Below are 22,138 nucleotides of genomic sequence, written 5' to 3'. Positions count from 1 at the left end.
GGGATGATGGAGCTGGGCTTGGGCACCCAGGCCAAGACCGACAAAGGTGGTTGGGGTGCAAGCTGCATACGTTGACCATGCATGCTAGTGTCTCATCTTCAAACTGAGTGTATTATAAGAGGTGAATAGGAAATAGGAAGAATAAAAGAGAGATGGGCCCATTTTTATCTCTCTGCTTTTAAATGGATTATCTTATTTATGTGTATTGGACGTAGATTGTTATGGTCTTATTAAATAAGGCTGGAACTGCACCGCACTTTATGAGTGCTGTTTGCAAAGGACAATAAAAAAACTATCTACCTTCCGCCTTGCCTTGCTTTGTGTGTGGATATCCTCATTGCTTAGTCTGTCCCAGTTATATTGTCAACGTATCAGTGTTTAAGCTGCCAGAGACTGTGGATCCAGCAAGGATCGTCACAGGAAGCTGATGCATCATTAAAACACAAATAAACCCAGGTTATTTTCAGTTCATAACAGATGTGCCTTAAAGTGCATACGTGACAGATTAAAGTAAAGAGAAGTTCATATGCATAGCGCAGCACAGCAGTATTACAATTTAACAAGCCAAAAGCAGGTTGCATCCATCACACAAATGTAAGGCCAGATACTTTCACAGGGGTTCACACTAATTTTAAATAATATTATTAAGACATTACAATATTAGTTATTCTTTATTGTAGATAATGCAATTCATGGTGACCAGTCCCACAAAAATCCAATAATGTGAACAAGTTGCAGTAGAATATGTAATAAATGTACATGAGTTATTATAAAACCCTTAATGTGTTTTCTAGTAGCTGACAATAACAAGTAAGACAACCTGTTCATCATTTTTTATTATATATTACCAAACTACAAATTAACACTCTGATGAATATGATATTGAGTTACTGTTTAACAGTTTACACTCATTATGCAACTGAGTGGAGCAAATTTGTCACTGACCTTGTTAATACTAGTAGCAAAACACTCAAAAGGTTTCAATGAATTTATGTGTAAATTTACCGTTAGTTTGATACCAGGTTAGTCTGTGACCCAGTTACTCCTATTACCATTTTTGTACTTGTAATTTTTTTTAGGTGAAATGATATATGTATAAAGGTCATTACAGTATTAAAGACATTTATAATAAGATTATAATGAAAAAATAAGCAATAATTAAAAGAAACAAACAACCTCAAATAATTCCCTAGATTAAGAAAAAAGATTTACAAAATCACTTGCAATGTAATGTAAAAGATAAAAGAAAATACTTATGTACTGTGCTATAAATAAACAATAATAGCATTTGGAGCTGATTTCTATAGAAGAAATTTCAGAGCTGCAGGGCCTTTTTAGCTGTGATTATGATCTCAATACCTTTCATTACTACTTATTAATTTGTCTACTAGGCTATGATCTTTTTGGTCTTAATTTTATTCTTTGTCATGGTTTATCTTTACCACTTATCATTGGTGATGTTAAAATCCTCCAACTTTATAATGACTTCTAAACTTCTTATTGGTTCATTATAGTTTATAGAATCTATTAGCTTCTTATTTTATCTAAAGAGAAATTTATTAAGATAAGAAAAATGTTTGACTTCTTTGGATCTATCTCATGATGATCTTTTGCTTTCTGACCTTGCCTTGAAGGGGTTTGACTTCTGACAGAGAATTACTGTAGAAATACTGATAAGAATTATCTATGAATTGAATCCGCACATTATCATTGATGTATACACAAGTTATTAGTTTTCATAAGATTTCCTGAACTATGTGAGCACCACTCTATAGAGATAACCCCTATATGCAAATATAAAACTCAACAACCGTGTTGCATATTATTTGTTTAAATCATTACAACTTTACTGTATAATGGGAATGACAAGGTATGATACAACAACTGCATGTTCCTAATACCATGTAACCTAACCTTGTGCCTTCAATTGTTAGGATTAGTTCAGTAATCCTGCAATCTAAAATTAAAAGTATAATCTCAAATGGATGGACCAATTGACTTGCTTAGATATAGAGATATGGAAACTATAAGAACAAAAAAGAAACAGAAATACTTTATATATAAAATAACTTCAAACATGTATGCAAACTAAAGGGCATGGAGGATGCCATATAGCTATTAATTGTATTGTAAGTTTATCAAGGAAGAGTATGTAAACATTGCTTGAAGTTAAATTAAGTCTCAAAAATAAAACATCTGTTATAGCATAAGTTACTTGTTAAAGCTTTACCAGCTTACTGTACAGTTGGACACTATGACTGCTGTTTGTGAATATGTCCAAGTGTGGAATGCCTGAAGATTATTAAATCATTGAACCAAGTCACATTTTCATGTGGTCAATTTAGGTACAGTATTCAATATTCAAATAATAAGCAATGTTTCATTATTCAAGACTTACGAGTCTATTATTAATACTCTTAAATGACCTAAGCATTTTTTGTCAGAATTTATCTACCTTGAGTGTTAAAAACAATAACAGCTGTGAATATGTCCATTAGGTTTTGAACTGAAAGACTGTGCTGCAAAAGGCTAGCACATCACTTGAACTGTATGTCTATGCAGTTTGATAAAGTGACAATGTACAGTCCTGTGAATTGAGGAACACATTTTAACAGATCTAATGTGTACCATTTAATCTTCCATTCTACCATCCATTTTCTCAATTGTCTTTTCCAATACTAAGTCATAATATGGTGAAGCCTATTCTGACAGCACAGGGCAGAAAGCAGAAACTGCCTATTTAGAGTATGCCAGTTCTCAGGAAAGGTACTGAATACTAGCTAGGGGAATTTTGTGTAACCAAACAATCTAACATGCACATCCAGAGTACTATAAGTGGAGTGTTATAGACATTTTCTACCTTCAATCTATCTTTTCATACTTTGCTTCCTTACATTGGCTGTGTCATATTTCCTCTCCATTTGCTGGCCTGCTTGTCTAGATTTGAATGAACTCTTGTGGGTGAGGTTTTAGATAAATATGAGCTTGTCTGAGTGGGAGAGAGGAGAAAAGTTGCATTCGACAGATTATGGTATGTAGTCAGAATAGATTGTCTGGCTCTTGTTTCATTTAACTTAATTTTATTTTTATGACAGCAGTCAGACTAGATATTATACAATTCTGCCAAGTAGTGTTATAAATAATATTCAAAAGACTATATTAGTGGTATGCACAGAAGTCTATATTTATATTTATTTAGCCACTTTACCTTGTGTAAACAGTTAGTATGCAAAAGAATTTGGCACTGCTACTTTTTCACTTGTAAGAGTTCAAAAAGTTTTAATTTCACTCCTGAATAACATAGTTAGGTTATTTTATATTTGTATTTTAATTTCTCTGCTATTACCCTTGCTTCTGTTATATGTATTTGCCTTCATTTTTATGAGCATTCTGATAAATAAAATTGAGACAATTTTTATCCACATTTCTATAGTGTTTTTGTGGTCCTCTCTCTTCTTCTTCTTTAGATCCTGCTGCGGGCCTTATGCCTGCAATAGGCTTTAATGTTGAGAAACCTAGCATCCCTGGAGATGTGAAGCTACTCACCACACTACCATGTTACTTACATTCAATCATTGTTTTGTTACTTAAATATTATCATAAAGTTCTGTTTTATCTGCATTAACCTAATTTACCACTTTCATGTCATAGTAAGGAATAGAACAGAAACAAATTTAGAACTACAGTGTACCTGTACATATAAAATAGCTCAGTCCTAGAGTGTGTACATGCGCATACAGATGACATACAAATTACATGATTTTCCATTTTTTAACTAGATTCTAAGAGTTTTGAGAAAAAGAGACTATGCGTGCATTTTGAGATGCTTTATGCTCATGGAATGGCCAGCCATGCAAGTAAGGTAAATGGGAAGGGGTAAAGGGGTAAAATCACTGCCCTTTTTGTCAGAGATATTAAAAATTAAAAAGTGTAATAACAAGAAATGGAATTCACACTAGCTCGGTTGTCATCCAGAATAAAAAGCAGTGTTAGTGACTTAGGTCATTGATACGGGTCTATCAGACCATTTTCTTTTACTTTTAAGTAAAGAAATAATGATAGAAAACACTCATGAGAAACATATTGTTAAAAAATGCTTCTTTGACTCATCAGCAGCTTTAAAACTTACAAACATTCTAAGCAATCAGTCCGTTTATAGTGCCAACCGAGGATAATGTAAATAGTAAGGTGGAAAGATTTAATACTAAAGTGAGAGCTGCTGTTGACATATTTGCACCTGAGAAGACAGTGAAAAAATCTTCTAGCATTGTTATACCATGGAAGACCCAAAGAGTGTCTGATTTAAAGAGAACATGCTGTAGAGCTGAGCGTAAATGGAGGAAGACTAAACTAACTATCCACTATGAAATATTAAAAGTTAAAATAACAGAATACAATAACACTGTCCGTCTTGAGAGGCGCTGCTATTTCTCCAAGATTATAAATAACAATGCTAGTAATCCCAGAGTCTTATTTTCTACAATTGATCGCCTACTAAACCCAGATAACTCAAAGGAATGCCTCCTAAGTACTTCCAGTAAAACCTGTGAGGCTATTGCTGTATTTTTCAATCAAAAAACTAATGATATTTGAAATAACATAGTATATCTCCCTAACACTAAGGATCCTCCTAAACCCCAGTACTCTGTTATAAACAAATTAAACTCTTCCTCTAGGATAGATTTACCTGATTTACATAAAATAATTTCTCAACTGAAACCCTACACCTGCGTCCTTGACCCAATACCAACAAATTTTTTCAAAGAAGTATCGGGCGTGCTAATTGATAATATTCTTGACATAGTAAATTCGTCATTAGATACGGGAGTCTTCCCAGACTGTCTTAATACTGCTGTAGTTAAACCCCTACTTAAGAAAAATAATCTTGACCCCTCTGCTTTTGAAAATTTTAGACCCATCTCTAACCTGCCTTTCTTAAGTAAAATTCTAGAGAAGGCAGTCATTATGCAGTAAAATGACCACCTCAATAAACATGCTATTCTTGATAAATTTCAGTCGGGTTTTAGAACAAATCACAGCACAGAAACTGCACTCGTTAAAGTAGTAAATGACTTGTGGGTAAATGCAGACAGAGGCCATTTATCTGTTCTCATCCTCTTAGATCTGAGTGCCGCATTTGACACCATTGATCATAATATTCCTAGAAATCGCCTTAGTCAATGGGTGGGCCTCTCTGGCAGTGTCTTAAATTGGTTTGAATCCTACCTGGCAGGGAGAAAATTCTTTGTTAGTTGTGGAAATTACAACTCAAAGACACATGATATCCGATATGGTGTTCCACAAGGCTCTATCCTGGGTCCTCTGCTCTTCTTAATCTACATGCTTCCGTTAGGTCAGATTATCTCAGGGCACAACGTGAGCTACCACAGCTATGCTGATGATACACAGCTGTACTTATCAATAGCACCTGATGACCCTGTTTCTCTTGATTCACTAACACAATGTCTTACTTGTATTTCTGAATGGATGAATAGTAACTTTCTCAAGCTATATAAAGAGAAAACTGAAATCTTAGTGATTGGCAATAATGGGTACAATGAGGCTATTAGAAATAAACTTGATACATTAGGATTAAAAGTCAAGACAGAGGCAAAAAGCTTAGGGGTAACTGTTGACTGTAATCTGAATTTTAAATCGCTTATTAATCAGATCACTAGGACAGAATTGTTTCACTTAAGAAACATAGAAAAAGTTAGACCTCTTATATCATTGAAAGATGCTGAGAAATTAGTTCACGTGTTTGTTTTCAGTTGACTAGATTACTGTAACGCAATCCTCACAGGACTACCCAAAAAAGACATAAATCGTTTGCAACTAGAATCATTAACCAGAAAAAGAAAATCTGAGCACATTTCTCCAGTTTTGATGTCACTACACTGGTTACCTGTGTCATTTAGGATTGACTTTAAAATTCTGCTTATGGTTTATAAAGCCTTAAATAATCTCGCCCCATCTTATATATCGGAATGTCTGACATCTTATATTCCAAATCGTAACCTTCAGATCCTCAAATGAGTGTCTCCTTAGAATTCCAAGAGCAAAACTTAAAAGAAGTGGTGAGGCGGCCTTCTGCTGTTATGCACCTAAAATCTGGAATAGCCTGCCAATAGGAATTCGCCAGGCCAATACAGTGGAGCTCCTCAAAAAACTGCTGAAAACACATTACTTTAACATGGCCTTCTCATAACTTCACTGTCATTTAATCCTGATACTCTGTATATCCAAGTCATTATAATAACTATTCATGGTGGCTCTAAAATCTGTACTAACCCCTACTCTCTCTACTGTTTCTTTTTCCGGTTTCCGGCTTGCGCCACCACCATCTACTCAAAGCATCGTGATGTTCCAACAGTGATGGATTAAAAGCAGGAAGTCTGCATGACCATCATCATCAAGTCATTCTGTGAGAACCCTAAATACAAAGAAGACGATTTCATTTATGTTAGGTAGAATGCCCAGAGAGGACTGGGCGGTCTCATGGCCTGGAACCACAGCAGATTTTATTTTTTTCTCCAGCCGTCTGGAGTTTTTTTTTGTTTTTTCTGTCCTCCCTGGCCATCGGACCTTACTCTTTTTCTATGTTAACTAATGTTGTCTTATTTTAATTTCTTATTTTGTCTTTTATTTTTCTTCATTATGTAAAGCACTTTGAGCTACTTTTTTGTATGAAAATGTGCTATATAAATAAATGTTGTTGTTGTTGTTGTTGTAGGTAGTATCCCACATTTGAAAAGTATGCTACAATCTTTCTCGACTAATGGTGGCAAAAACAACTCCGGCCCAAGTATAATTACTAGAATGGCAACTCCACAGACCCCCAGACCGAAAAAGCTATGGCTGTTTCAAGCGCCTCCAAGCCCCTGACCACCAAAGCAGGCAACAACTGCCAGTGCATGTGATGAGCAAAAGATATTAACAAGTTTAACATATGCACATATTATACAATTACAGAATAAGAAACAGACACAAATTACACATAGCTTTCACACAGAAATACCCAAACGTACAAATGACAGAACAAAGAATCACAGAAAAGAACCGCACAAATAAACTAGAAAGTTACTGCTAACTTAAATAAAACAAACAGTAAATATGAACAACAACAGTCTCATTTGACACACAGGCTGATAACACATTCAACAATACATATTCTAGAACAGTACTGTAGATGCTACAACAAATGATATTATTTGCGACAAACCCGCCAAGACATTATCCATTGAGGATTATACACAACTATTACACAAACTGACAGAGGACATTGAGAAAAAACTCATACAATATGCAGGAACAGACTTACTCAGAATCCCCTTATTACAAAACCACTGAACACAAAGAAACTATAACTAACAACAGAATTCATTTAATGAAAATACTTTCATAATGCATAAATACAATTTCATCAGTAACAGATGTGCATAAACTAATATATGCGTCTGCAGTCACCACCATTACCCATATTGGAATGAAAACACAAAATATACAAATTACAACCACAAATTAGAAACACAAATAAAAGACATTAGACATGACTTACGCCAATTAACACAGTATAAGAAGAACAACACATTGGGAAAACTGTAAAGAAATCTTCATCAAATATTTAAGAAAATAAAAACACACACAAACCATGATAACTCCAATAATACAGATACATACGTAGCTACACCTAAACAAAACCTTATAGATGAACAATAAAAAGCTATTCTACAAACATATGAACAGCATATCAATAGAAACCATGTCATCCCAACACAAGAAAACCTTACACACTGCTGGTCTTCCTTCTGGTCTAATGTGATTCAGCATAATAGCATAGAATATTCGATCAAGGAGAAGCGATAAAACATGGACAATATAATGCCAATGCAATTCAAACAAACTACCTTAACAGACCACACAGAAACAATAAAGAAAACACACAATGGGTTAGATGGAATTCACAATTTCTTGTATCAGAATCTTCACCGCTCTGTACTCAGTACTTGGAGATATATTGACATACATTATACACAACCCACAAGAGACCCTCAGTTTTTAACATGAAACCCAAGTCATAAGACACCACAGATCCCAAAAACCATAGACCTGTCACCAGTATACCTACAGTCTACAAAAGACTTGCATAACAAACAAAATATACACAAATATCACAGATAATGATATACTTACCAAACAACAAAAGACTACTGAAGGCAACACATGGGTTGCAAGGAAAGGCTCTTAATTGGCTCTCTAATACTCCAGCAGGCATAACAAAAATACAGAAACCTACACTCAGATTATATTGAACACAAAAAAGCATTTTACAGTGTTCCACATACATGGCTACAACAAATATTATACTTAGACAAGATAATGGCTAGTACAAATATTACGCTTAGACAAGAGACACCCGGTACACATAGTATAAACACTAATGAGATACTGGAGAACAACATTACATGTATGTATTAACAACACATCAATACACAAACTCAATACAAATGTGATAAGGATCTTCCAGGGAAAGTCACTTAGCCCTCTCTAGGTCTGCCTCACTCTCAACTCATTATAAAACAAATTGAACATCACACATTAAGGATGCAAAGTTAAACCAACACCAAACCTAACAAAACCCTACCACATCTGTTCTGTATTGATGACATAAAGAAATATGCAGGAATAAAACAATTAAACCAGTTACTAGAAACAATCAAAATGTGTTCACAGGACATACAAATGTGGTTTGGAATTGACTCAGTAAAGCAAATAGAAATTGGCATCCAAATCGATTCCATGGCTGTAAGTGAAACGATGCAAATATTTTTTTGTTTCAATAGGAAAAACCTATAACACAAATTAATTAAATACTCTTACACAAAAATATACATCACATCTTTCACAAATACAAAAAATACCCCTACGTGCACACCTCACAATTAAAACCATCAATTCATATACCATACCAATACTTATATATTTCTTTGAAGTTATACATTGGTTACAAACAGACTTAAGAGTTGCAAAGGGAACCACAAACACAATTCATAAAATACAATCAAAACAGCTGAAAAAGCACCCACAGAACAACAGATTCTTCCATGTGTCGAGGGAGAAGAGGCTCTTAAGGATATAATTAATTTACACAACCCATAGATTATAATTTAAGACAATTGTTCCACACAAAACAACATATATGGACACTACACAAATGAATAGTTCATGGAGTAACAAACTACATACCAATTAACCTACAAACACAGACAGCTTCACAGTGGACATGACAACATCACAGCTTAAAACAAAAACACATCGCATGGCAGACATCCTCATGAACTTGATCAACCTTAGTGATAAGTGATGGTGATAAGTTTAGCGAGACAAATAGTTTTATGATAACCATACAAGAAACTATATTCTTAAGGACACTAACATTACAGACAGTACATGCAGGTACTGAAACAAGGAACAAGAAACAATCCAACACATAACATTAGGTTGTAAACTACTGACACAGAAACACTACATGCACAGACACAATCAGATGGCAAACAATGTACATCAGGAACTGGCACTTTAACACAAACTAATAAATGCATACAAAACATATAAGTACAGTACTAGAACATGCTACACATAAACTATACTGGGACAGAGCTATGCTGTCAAACAAAACTATCCATAATAACAGATCAGACAAAAGATTGGTAGACAAACAAAATAAAACCACATAGATTACTGACATTGCCATATAAAACACACAACTTACAAAATGCACACACAAATCAAATGAAAACGTATACAGTATCGATGGAAGAAATATGCCGCTACACAAAAGTCCACAGGCATTACATATGAATCAATATACATATATAAAACTACATTTTAAATACATGGCACGCAGGTGATTTGTATGTGTCAGTGAGGAAATTCCTTAACACAAACATAATCCACTAAAATATACACATGTATACAGTACATACCACATAAAACTGCCCTTCCTCTTTGCCTAGATCCAAGCAATGCATCTTTTAATTTCATTTGAATTTCCCATCGCCTTCTTCTCTATTTTGTAACATAAACCAATTACATTACCAATCTCCCTTAAGAAATCAGGACCATTGGTGTCTCTATCATGCATTGTTCTTTATTACTTCATATGTCTGACTAGCGGGGAGTTTAAAACTATCACACCTCAACACTCCAGTTAGTAAATATGTAATTATACAATAAATTTCTGTTTTCCTACATGTGCTATCTAACTACACCTCAGTTTTTTCCAGTTTCCTTCAAATTTAATCAGTTGAAATGCAATGAATGACTTAATAAAGTGAAAAGGTAATTAATAAACTTCAGCAGAAAATTTCAAAATATTAGAAATGGGCTTTCAACAGGAAACAATTAATAGGTTACAATCTAAAGATGTTCTACAGCAATTAAAGTGAATAAAGCCTTGCAAGTTGAAGTAAACAACTTGCACAGGTGTCCCAACTTCTGCTGATTACTTACATAAAAACCTTCTGTTTGGTTGGAACAGACTGTGTTACTACACCCTCTGAGGTACTACTTGGACAATATTCCAGTGAAAATAGCGAGAAAATGGCAATTAACAAATTAAAGTATTCCCCTTTCATTTAGAGAAACTGCAAATAATCCAAATGTCAGTGAATATGTTGTCCTACACAATTAAAAGGCAATTGGAAATGGGAAGAAACTCTGATATATATATCTACTTTATATCTGTCAACTACTCAGGTTTGCAGAACCTTCACCAATGGTTCTGGAAAAGCGTGGTGAGTAGATTTTTTACAGTATGATCAGATCATATGCCTAACAACTATTCCTGGCTTTCTCAATTATCATACCTGACCAACATTTTTAACTTACTTAATGACCTAAAACCTTTTCTGTGGGGAAAAAATGTCACATTCTGTAATACTCAACACAAAATGAAACCTATATGGAACGGTGATGTGATCATCCTGATTCCAGAGATGTTCACTGATTTATAAATCTTGAAATTTCAGCAGGAAATCAATTAACAAATTGTTACCAGCTTTTATAGTGTCTTAATATGCAGTTTAGAATTTATTCTCTAGGGACATATTTGATTTGTGTAGATCAGAAATATGTTCATAACATTGGTCCTGCTGGAGTAAAGCTTCCATAAACTGATTGTAATAATCTGATAGAGTTTACTTTGGAAAGATCAGTGAAAGTAGTTGTCTCTTGAAAAAGCTTTTGTACTCACAATTGGACTTAGGTGATATTAATGGGAAGCATGTACAGATGCTTTCTACAATTTAATTTGCTTAGATTAGACTTTCTATACTTGAAAGACTGAAAACAAATGAAAGAAGCCTGACATGAGATTGACACTTGGCGTCTAATCAAGAGCAACTACATTCTTCACAAATTTGTTTTCCAATAAATGGGGAAAGAAATCAATTTAAGAAAAAATGTTTATATTTTCCACATAAATAAATTTAGTAAAAAAAAAGTATATACTATATAAAATATTACTTTTATCATACGAAATGACTGCAGGAGGCAGGAGTCCACTGTATCTTTCACTTTGATTGGTCCTTGGTTCAATAGGATTAAATTAAATTAAATGCAGATACAGTGTGACAGTAGATGGTGCTATACCAGCGCTTAACCTGACGCAGACACTGACACTGATCAAAGCACACACTTTTATTTTACAGTTCTTTTTTGCACACAACACAGTGCCCAAAACAGTCACAACAATAACTCAGTCCTTTTACTTTCCTTTGTCTTTTCTTCTCTATTCTTCTGTCACCTCTACTCCCTTCCTCGCAAGCTCCGTCCTCTGCTTTCCTGAATGGAGTGAGGTGGCCCCTTTTATAATGCACCCAGATGTGCTCCAGGTGCTCCCTGATGACCTTCCTGCAGCACTTCCTGGTGTGGCGAAAGTGCTGCATACTACGGCTTCTGAACCATCCAGGCGCCCCCTGGTGGTGGTCATGGGTCCCAACGAGGTTGAGCTTCCCAGCTCTGTGGTTCCCATGCAATCCCGGAGGGCTGCCCTCTTGTGTCCCGGGGTAGGAATTGCCCCTCTCCCGGTCCCCTGCTTCTCCAGGTCTCCCAGTGGGGCAAGGTCCCCGGCTGTCTATCACAACATTTAACACGCAGCCATTAGGAAACAGCAGAGAACTGTTTCTTGAAGACATACATCAATTTAACATAAAATGTGTACTCATGTGTTTCACTGTTGCTATTTATTTTGGCTTTAAGGAGATGTGACAGAAGAATATGTGGTCATGGAGAGCTGAGATATCAGGTAACATTACTATGGTAATACTTGTGCAAATCAGTGACAGCATCTTTGTGAGACTGGAGGATAACAGACAAACTCAAGTGATGTGCTTATATATTTTATTTACATTGACTCATTCTTTAGCCAGCACTGTTTTCGTTAAATGCACCTCATCAGTTGTAACTGATCAGATATAAATTTTGTTACATTGTCGAGATCCACAAGGATCAAGGTATACAATGAATTGTATATTCAAGATAATGGCTGAAGCATTTGATTTCCTACCCTTGCATGCTAGTGTTCCATTACATCAATGAAACTGTAGTGAATGGTAGAGTGTCCACAATAATAAACATCAATATAAATATCTTTATTTCAATAGGCTTCTTAGAAGAAGTTCTAAGCTACATGGTTGAAAAAGTCAATACTGTATTTTTCTTTTACATGTAGCATACATACAAGATTGCATGGATCAGAGCATTGCATTCTTGCATTGGCTAAGGTTTATCTTTTTGGAAAAAACTTATGGAAAACAGCCAGGGTAAAAAAGTACTGTGAAACTTCTGCACTCTTTCAAGAAGAGAAGCTGTAATCAATGCACAGATAACAGTCAGCTAAAAGTGTTAGTTTATTACAGTGTAAATATAACACTCGAGGGTCTACTGACATGCTGAAGCCTGTGGTTAAATGGCTAACCTCAGATGATCTTATACCATATGCCCTATGCGGTGCTATTAAGACCAGAACATTTAATCTAGTGTGGCTGCAGACATAAAGAGATAACAAAAAGATTAGAAAAACAGTTAAAGACAGTAAAAATCATGACTTTCTTGGGGCTTCTTCAAAGGTGTGATTCCACTTCTTTCCCCCTGGTGCTAAACCTGATTGAACTGAGCTACAGCAGTTTTTTTTTTATAATTAATAATGTCTTGATATGATCTACAAGTTTAATGAAATCACTCCACCATTGCAGTGAACAAAACATACATATAGAGAAAAAGAGATGCTGTCTGTTCAAGTAGAAGATATGTTAAAAACACAAGTTATTATAAAACTAGAAGCCAACAATGAATAGCAATGTATAATTCAATAAGGAACAATACTGAATTAAAGTGACAGTAATAGTTCACCTTTCAAATGTCACATATTCTGTGATTAAACACTAGTACAAAAGAATATGCTTGAACAGCCAGAAATCATTTACTCATTGCCTAAATAGTAAATTCCCAAGTAAATAATAATAATAATAATAATAATAATAATAATAATAATAATGGTGTAGGGTCTCATATTTCACATTAGTTTAATAAAACAAAAAACTAATTGTAATATTTCTATATTGAAATATTTAGTTGAAGACTTATCAATTGCTTTCAGGTCTTCTTTTTGAATACAGATCAAAGGTTATGAATCCCATGGTTTTAACTAAGCTGAATTCACAAGTGGAAATTATTTTTGAGTTGTGGATACCATAAAATTCTATGGTATGAGATAATGACCATCGATGTTTAATGCATTAAAAAGCCCTTCAAAGTGTTATATTCGCTTTGTCATACTCCTTAGAAAACGTGCCATTACTCTAAAAATAGTACCACAACTGTGTTGGCAGCATAGAAAATGTTAAATATATTACTTTGTATTTAGGTAGCAGTATTTGATTAAACATTCATGATTATTTAGGGCACATTCAATTAACAAACTGAATGAGTCTAATCTGTCTATATTTCTATGTGTACTGTCCCTCAGAGCTTCTGCCTTCTCAAGAGAAAAGAGAAACTGTTGAACCTAATTAAATAAGGGAAAATGGGTAACATGTAGCTGTGACTGACAGCCATTTGGCTAGCAGAATATATGAAGGAATACAAATGTGCATAGAATATCTGTGCAGCATTCTTTCTGTTTTATTATTTTGAGGGAAGTGATGAAATTGCCAGCATGCTAATAGTACTTGAATAAATTTTTAAAAATAAAAGAACTGAAATTTAAAACCATTTCTGACATAGTATTTGCAAGCACTTGTTGGCATGGCCTTTTTGAAATTTTCTTTCCAAGCATTATGTTTAATTCGTATATTAATATCACTAAAACCAATGAAAAGTTAAGTTACATTGTTAGGGCATTTTTTTTTTTTTTTTGTTAAAAATGTAAAATGAAAAGGCACTTGGTAATTGTTTATGTATGCTGTGAATAAATAGGTGATCTCAAAAACAAATTCTTTAAATGAAACACATTATTCAATACTATATATTCTGTTAATAGTCTTCTTATACAATATGTTTACAAGTCTTTAATAAGAGACTGAGGAGAAACTCAAACCCAACAGTTATTACAATTAGATACAAATATTAAGTTTACACAAATTTATCTTAGAATTAAACATGGAATTGTTATCTTAGTAGTATTAAACATATATTATGTCTGAGCATCTGAAAGTACAACCCAAAGACAGGGCACAGTAACTGTTCTCTGTAAAGAGGATGAGAACAATGAGTGACACAGAGGATGATAGAGGACAGTATTATGCTGTCCATTTTAGGGCATCCTCCTCCTTCTAACAAAATCCTTCCTCAGGCATCACCAGACACTCTATGCTGCCTCTTTCAAAATGGCATCCATCCTCCTACAAAACATCCATGCCCTCTGTAACAAAACTCCATCCTCCCACCCACCAGTTTAAAAATTACATCCATCCTATGGCATCCCACAAAATGTCATCTGCAATCTGCCATCTGATAAAACGCTATCATCAAATAATCTGCATTCTGCCATCTGATAAAACGCTATCATCAACACTATTTGACTCGCATACTCAAGGGCATCAGGGTAAGTTATAGGGAAATGCATTTAAAACTGAAGCCGGGAAGCACTTCTTTATGTAAAGAGTTGTGAGCCTCTGGAACAAACTACCAAGACATGTAGTTGAAGCAGAAACCTTGACACCCTTTAAGAAGAACCTGGAGGAGATTTTGGGACAGCTTAGTTATTAGCTAAACAAACAGACTCGATAGACTGAATAGTCTCCTCTCGTTTGTCTCTGATCTCTCTCAAAATCTTTCTCTTCTTTCCTACCTCAAACAAATGCGAGAAAAACACAAGGTGGGCATTTCAGATTGGAGTGTGGTAGATATTAGTCATAATCACAGTAACCATCCCAATTGTTTTTTTTACTACTAGCTAATCATCACAAAGCAATTATTATTTTAAGTTAGAAATTCTTCTTTACATTTACATCGGCAGGAATACATTTTAGGCAGTCAATTGCGTTCATCCTCTTTAAAACATTTGTCTTTGGAACTGCTGCATGTTGCAACTGCCTTACATGGTCATGAACAGCACAATATACTAGAAAAGGAAGGACAGTTAATGAAGTTGATGGTGTTGATGTGGTCCCGTGATAGAACAGTACATTGGAAATGCCAGAAGGGTTTTTGGAACAACAGCCGACCATCTCAGCAGTAAGGTTGCTCCCAGTGTGACTGGCATTCAGCACTCCTGTCTGCAAAACATTTGCCGCTGGTGCCCAGTCGTTTTTAATGTAGTGACATGAGAAACATGGCGATGCTTCGCTTAACATGTTCATAAAGCCTGGTTTACCATAACTTCACTCATTTGCTTCCTCGTTGGTACAGCATACTGCAGTTCCAAAATCTGTATCATATGTCAAAAGTCATCGTTTTCAAAAATAGTATAGGGTCTCATATCTTTACAGATAAAAACTGGTATGGATTCTGTTATTTTTTGGGCATGAGGTGAATTAAATGGATGCATGAAGCTAAATGCTGTCTCCAGTGCAGTTTGCTTAGGCTCTACTCATTCTGATGTTAACTGAGATTACATTTATGGGTTTCATATGGATAAATTATTTCCCAGATGTGTTGTGTTACAGTAATACTTGAGTTCTGAGTCGCGCAGCTTACATATGGCATTGCTTTTATCCAGTTGTTCTTTACCTATGCACTGTATGAATCCATAGTAAATCCACATAGAGTATCTGATTCAAGTGTAGGCACTAATTTCATTTGAGGAGGACACACCATTTTATGCGGGTTAGTAAAGTGCTTTTTCCATAGAAAGTCTTAATAGGCACATGAGCGGCATCTACTGGATTGGACACCAAAATAAAGATAAGCAAAAATCTACATATGTTAATTGAACAAGCCAGAGATTCCGTAGATCAATCTTGAGAATCAATATTGAATTGTTTAAATGAAAAACAACAGTTAATCGGAAAATCAATGTATTTAACCAGGCCTAGTGACCAGACACTAAATATCAGAGTTACTGTAATTTTAAGAAAGGTCAGTGTGTCGAGAAAGCAGAACTAACCACAGCTGGGTATGACAGACTCTTTCTTTGCTGAACATCAAGACCTTACAGTTTATTGACTTATAAAGTAGACTTGCCTTAAAAGAGAAAACATAGCTATCCTTGTATTGTTTTTAACCATCTACTATACAATATGAATAAACTTACATATGGAAAGAAGCAGATTCAAATGGAGAACAATCTTGTTGGCAAAGGGAGTGGCTCAAACTGGTTGCAGACAGGTGTTTGAGACATTGTGCAACCACAGGAGCCTTGTTTTCGGTCCATGTTGTAAACAACTCACCTGTGATTTAAATAATATAATTGCCTTATGACAGAGCAGACTTTTTAGAGGCCTGTTTCTGCTTGTGTGCAAGTTTGTTTTATTACAGTTATCACTCTGACCTTACTAAACTGAGAATTCAGTCCGATTTCTTTAAAAGTACCTACTCAAAGTCATGCTAATGTCATCCTCATCTGTTGTTATGTCAAGCTTTCTGTATTAATCATCAACCCATTATTAATCAAGAGTGATATGTTAACTACAGCTTTCATTCATTCCAACTAAAACATAATTTACTGTATATGTTTGAAAAAGTAAATGAGAAGCATTGCTAGTAGTATCTCTCAATTCATGTTCCTTTTGCAAGCCATACTCTAGGTCACATATATACAGTATATATACAGTATATATTGTGAAGTTTACCCTTGAAAAAATAAGTCGTGAGAAATATAAAGGTTTGGGGACTGTCCCCGTATATATTGCCCTCGGACAATATAAAAGAAAAAGAGATCAAAAGTCTTTGATTGCAAAGGTACATTTGACATTTTTCTGAGATAAAAATGGTGGTTTTATACAGTAAGGATTATGGAAACAGGAAGTGGTTGGCATTAAGTGATGTCAGACAGGAACTGGAACCAACGTCATTATGATGAGCCGGAAGTGATTTCTTTGGTGTTGGCCGGAAGTGATGTCATTGGTGATGGCCGGAATGACGTTGCGTCAGCCATTTTGTATTTTGTATACCTGGAAGTGGAGGTAATTAAATTCCTTCTGGCTTTCTGTGGAAAGAACAGATTCAGGTAAGTACCACGTGACCATTCCATATCTTAGGCTCTTTGACTGCCTCCTAATCGCACGTGTGTGACAATATATATATATAAATATATATACAGTATATATATATATATACAGTACACTATATATATATATACAGTATATATATACACATACAGTGTATATATGTGCCTGTCGTCGATGGGTGATGCAAGGAACATTATAAATGCAGGGAACCGTATTACTTGGCCACTAACCTGGCCACAACCCTGCCTGACTGCCATGTCTGTGTATAGGAGAGCGGTAGATTCCACTATAATAAATAACCAATAAGCTGTTCCTGTTTCAAGCTGAATAAAGCTGGTTTTGCTATCATACTGAGTCTCAGCCTCACGTTTTGGGTTACAAGACAGTGACTCACATGTCACTATATATTATATATATTTATTACAAATTTACAAAAAAACATTTCAAACTTATTAATAAAATGACAGTGAAGCAATATTACAATACCATAAAACAGCTTCTGATTATGATACAGTACCTCATAGATATGCAAAAGGCACAATGATGGCATGAAAAGGAACCACTATCTGATAACTGATCCTTCACAACTATATAGTACATCCTGAGATGGCACAGGTATGAGTTGTAGTTAGTGTGCTGGGAATTACAAACAGCAAGCTCTACCTCTCCTTAGCTAAATTGGCAGCTGCCAATCTAGCTGTCTAGCCGTGACAGAGCTTATTGTGCAGTTTTTGGTGCTGCCAGTTACATTTGGTAACTTGTGCTGTTTTTGCTGAGGCAAAGTGTAATGTGTGTTACCTCCCCCTTGCAGCAGCAAGACACCCTGAGACAGTATAGCTGCGATTTATACTTAGAATGCTATAATTTACAGATGGCTGCCAATTGAGTGTTATATCTGTGACAGAGCTTATTGTGTGGCTGCACAATACTGCCAGTAATACTCAGTGACATGAGTGCACAATAGCACAAAATGTTTGAAAATGGTGACAAAATCTGCAGTGTGCAGTACTATTACTAAGTATTAATTAATTGACTAAGTATTAATTATTAAGTAATTTTACAAATTTTAATATTGATTTATTTATTTATTGAGCTTCTTTAATAATGCAAATTTACCCTGGGGACAAAATAGTCAAGTCAAGTTGAGGAGCACCGTGTAGCAGGCGACACCTCAGCACCACACCAGTTCAGATCCCCAACAGACCTGACTCTATTGGCTCTCCAACTGTTTTGACTCTTCCGGGGATGGGGCTCCCGAGGGCTTTCCCCCATCTCCTTCATGATGCGAGCAGCCTTCTTGTGGACGGCTGCTGCAGAGCTACTCCTGTGGAAAGCAAAAGGATTCCTTTCTGTTCATCCATGTCAAAACTAGTTTGCTTCATTTGTAAGTACAAAATGGAAGTTGAGATATAAAAATTAATTGAACTTCAGTTGAAAATGAAAATTTTTGAGGTTTTATGTAATATTTCAAGTTAAACACACAGGTCAAAGCCTACAAGTGTTCTTTGATTTCCATAACATGGTTTTGTTCTTCTCTCCAAAGTTGGTATTCCCCTTTCTTACACTGCATCTCCCAGTCTCTCTCTATGCCACAGACCATGACTTCACCTTATTTTAGTATTGTCTCTTCACCACATGATTTTATTCATTACTCAAAGACATGGAGGTTTTGATAAAACACCAACCTGGAGTTAATTTTGACCAAGCCACACGGTTGGAACTGAATCTTGTTTGGCTGCAAAGTACACCAGACTACAACTCTCACTTGTGACGTTCACATCCTTGAGTGTTCGGTAGTCTTTAAAGGGCCTAGTCTTCAAAGTGGCTCCTATGCCACCCATTTCCTTAAAGGGGTAATACAGACTCCGATAACATACCAGATTATCTGGGGTCACTAAACCAGCTCATCACCATTTCCCAGAAAATAAAAATCTAATATTTTAAGCAAATCTTAACATTACATATCAATAAAAGTCTTAAATCAACAATATAAATACTTTTCCTATGGGATAAAACTCCACCAAATATCAATAAAAAAACAATAATAGTCTATTAAGTAGATACTTTTAACAATCTATAATTAAGTCTTTTTAGAAAATTTGTTTGAAGATGCCTCTTCTCTTACATACTTAATACAAACATCCTAAAAGTCAGACTAACCTCAATGGCCAACATGTTTCTAGATCCTCAATGCCTTGCTCAGGGCCTAATTATGAAGATTTTTTGAATATATATTACTAACACCAGTCGGTAACACGTTAGTTTAGTACTGCTACAATGCATCTATTACTCATTTACTCTTACATAACAAGACCTTAATAGCTTGTTTTGGTCTTCATGATACTTCTAAAATTGTGAATTTCCCCTTGGGATTAATAAAGTATCTATCTATCTATCTATCTATCTATCTATCTATCTATCTATCTATCTATCTATCTATCTATCTATCTATCTATCTATCCATCTAAAACATCAGTAGTTTGGTTATTCATCTCTGTGCAGTGTGGCCTATACAATTACTTGTTAATATAAAGGGTTCACAGATCTTATACTAATATGTAATATCAAGAGAAATTTGTCTCAGGTAAGCCACCTCAAACCACTCAAAGTGAAGTTTTATTAGTAGGCCACATTGCTGATAAGAATTAACAACTTACTGTTGCTTTGTGAGTGTTATTAACACCAAAAGAAGTCTTTGTTAAGGTCTTGTTACTCAGGAGTATATGAGTTATAGATGTATTTTTTCAGTACCTAAACTAACGTGCTACTACTTGGGAGTGCTAATATGTATATAAAATAAAGTGTTACTTACCAATCATAATTTTCAAAAATCAAAAGATACATAGAAAAAACATTCATTTACATAGATTTAATGTTAGATGATCCAACCATATTAATCTCTAAAAACAGAATACAGTTTTCCTGTTGACAAGGAGATCTTTTTACAGCAAAAACAAGCTTGTTAATCTAATGTGCCACTGTTTTCAATCTGAAAATCCACCAAAAAAAAAAACCTTGCATCAATTCCTAATTACAGTCTCCAAAAACTGGTAATTATTTGATAACTGAATATTTCAATTATTCCACCGTATGTCCCATAGTCACAGGATGTCTTACAGGTCTCCATTCTGATGTTACTCTTGTGCTCATTAAATTCAAAACACACTGCTTGTATCAGAGAAAGGATCAATGAACACTGCCATCCCATGGTCTGGCATGTAATAACAGCAGCCCTTTAGCTGCCTGTCTTGTGCACGTTTGTAACATTATCAGAAATAAATAAACCATGAAGGAGGAACTAGCTAAAGTTTCTTTATGAATTTGTCTGGTTAGATGTGACTTCTAGTGTCTTACAGTTCCTTACAACTCGGTTATTCTCTTGTGTATCAAACAGTTGGTGTTGTGATTCTTAACCTCGACTTTCTGTCTAGTCGTTTAAAAGTCTGGTCTTACACTGTGTAATAATTTTGTCTTTCTGCCCACCTCTTCATCCTTTAAAATCATTCATTTAATCCAGAGGTTTGGAGATAAGTAATTCATCACCAGATAAAGCAGATAAACCCTGTCTGCAATCTTACACTAGAAGCTAATCTGAGGATACAAATTCTTTAGTTTTTTTATGAAGTGATGAGCAAAATGTTTTGCTCATGCAAGCCTGGCATGCACACAAAGTGGTATTCTTTTCTTATTTTTGTATTGTTGAGATGATCCAAGTAATTATAGAAAGTATGTAAATTGGTTGTCAACGCTTTTGCTGTAACAATTTCACAGGAATCAAACCAAAGAAGGTCATAATTGGACCTAGGCTCACTTTGGTTTGGTAATTTCTCGTAACAATCTTTTGATGTTGACCCATTAAAACTTTGTGATTAATTAAAATTTGTTGATAACTAGTTTCTATATTTTACATTTAGAGCAGAAATATTTTACATTGATAATTCCCCTTAAAAACACGGATTGTTAAGTATAAGCAAGATCCAGGAGTGGACACTATTTCTATTTAGAGCTCCATAAAAACAATTTACATAACACTAAATTCTTAAACTTACTTAATCTAATTCAGGGTGGCAAGGGGCTAAAGCTTATCTTGGCATCTCTGGATGCAAGGCCGGAAACAGCCATAATAAAGGTAACAATGCATTGCAGTGTGTATTCACACGCACAAACCCATAATCACACAATGGGCAATTTGAAATCTTTAATTAACCTAACCTGCACGTTCATAGAGATGTGACATATCCTTGAAAAATCTTAAAAATGAGTTAATATTAGATTTCAATGAGCTAGAATTAATTAAATCTAAAATCAAAACAACAACAGCAAAGAAAAATTACAGCAGAAGATTTTCCAGAAATTATTATGAGCTCAACTGAAATTGTTATGGAGAGCATTTCATATTTTTTTATTGATACAAAACGTCTTATCATATACTTTTATAGAAATAACTATTTTGCAGCTTCTAAATC

This window comes from Polypterus senegalus, chromosome 4 (assembly GCF_016835505.1).
Source record: "Polypterus senegalus isolate Bchr_013 chromosome 4, ASM1683550v1, whole genome shotgun sequence".
Lineage (NCBI taxonomy): Eukaryota > Metazoa > Chordata > Cladistia > Polypteriformes > Polypteridae > Polypterus > Polypterus senegalus.
Note: the sequence above shows the minus strand (reverse complement) of the source record.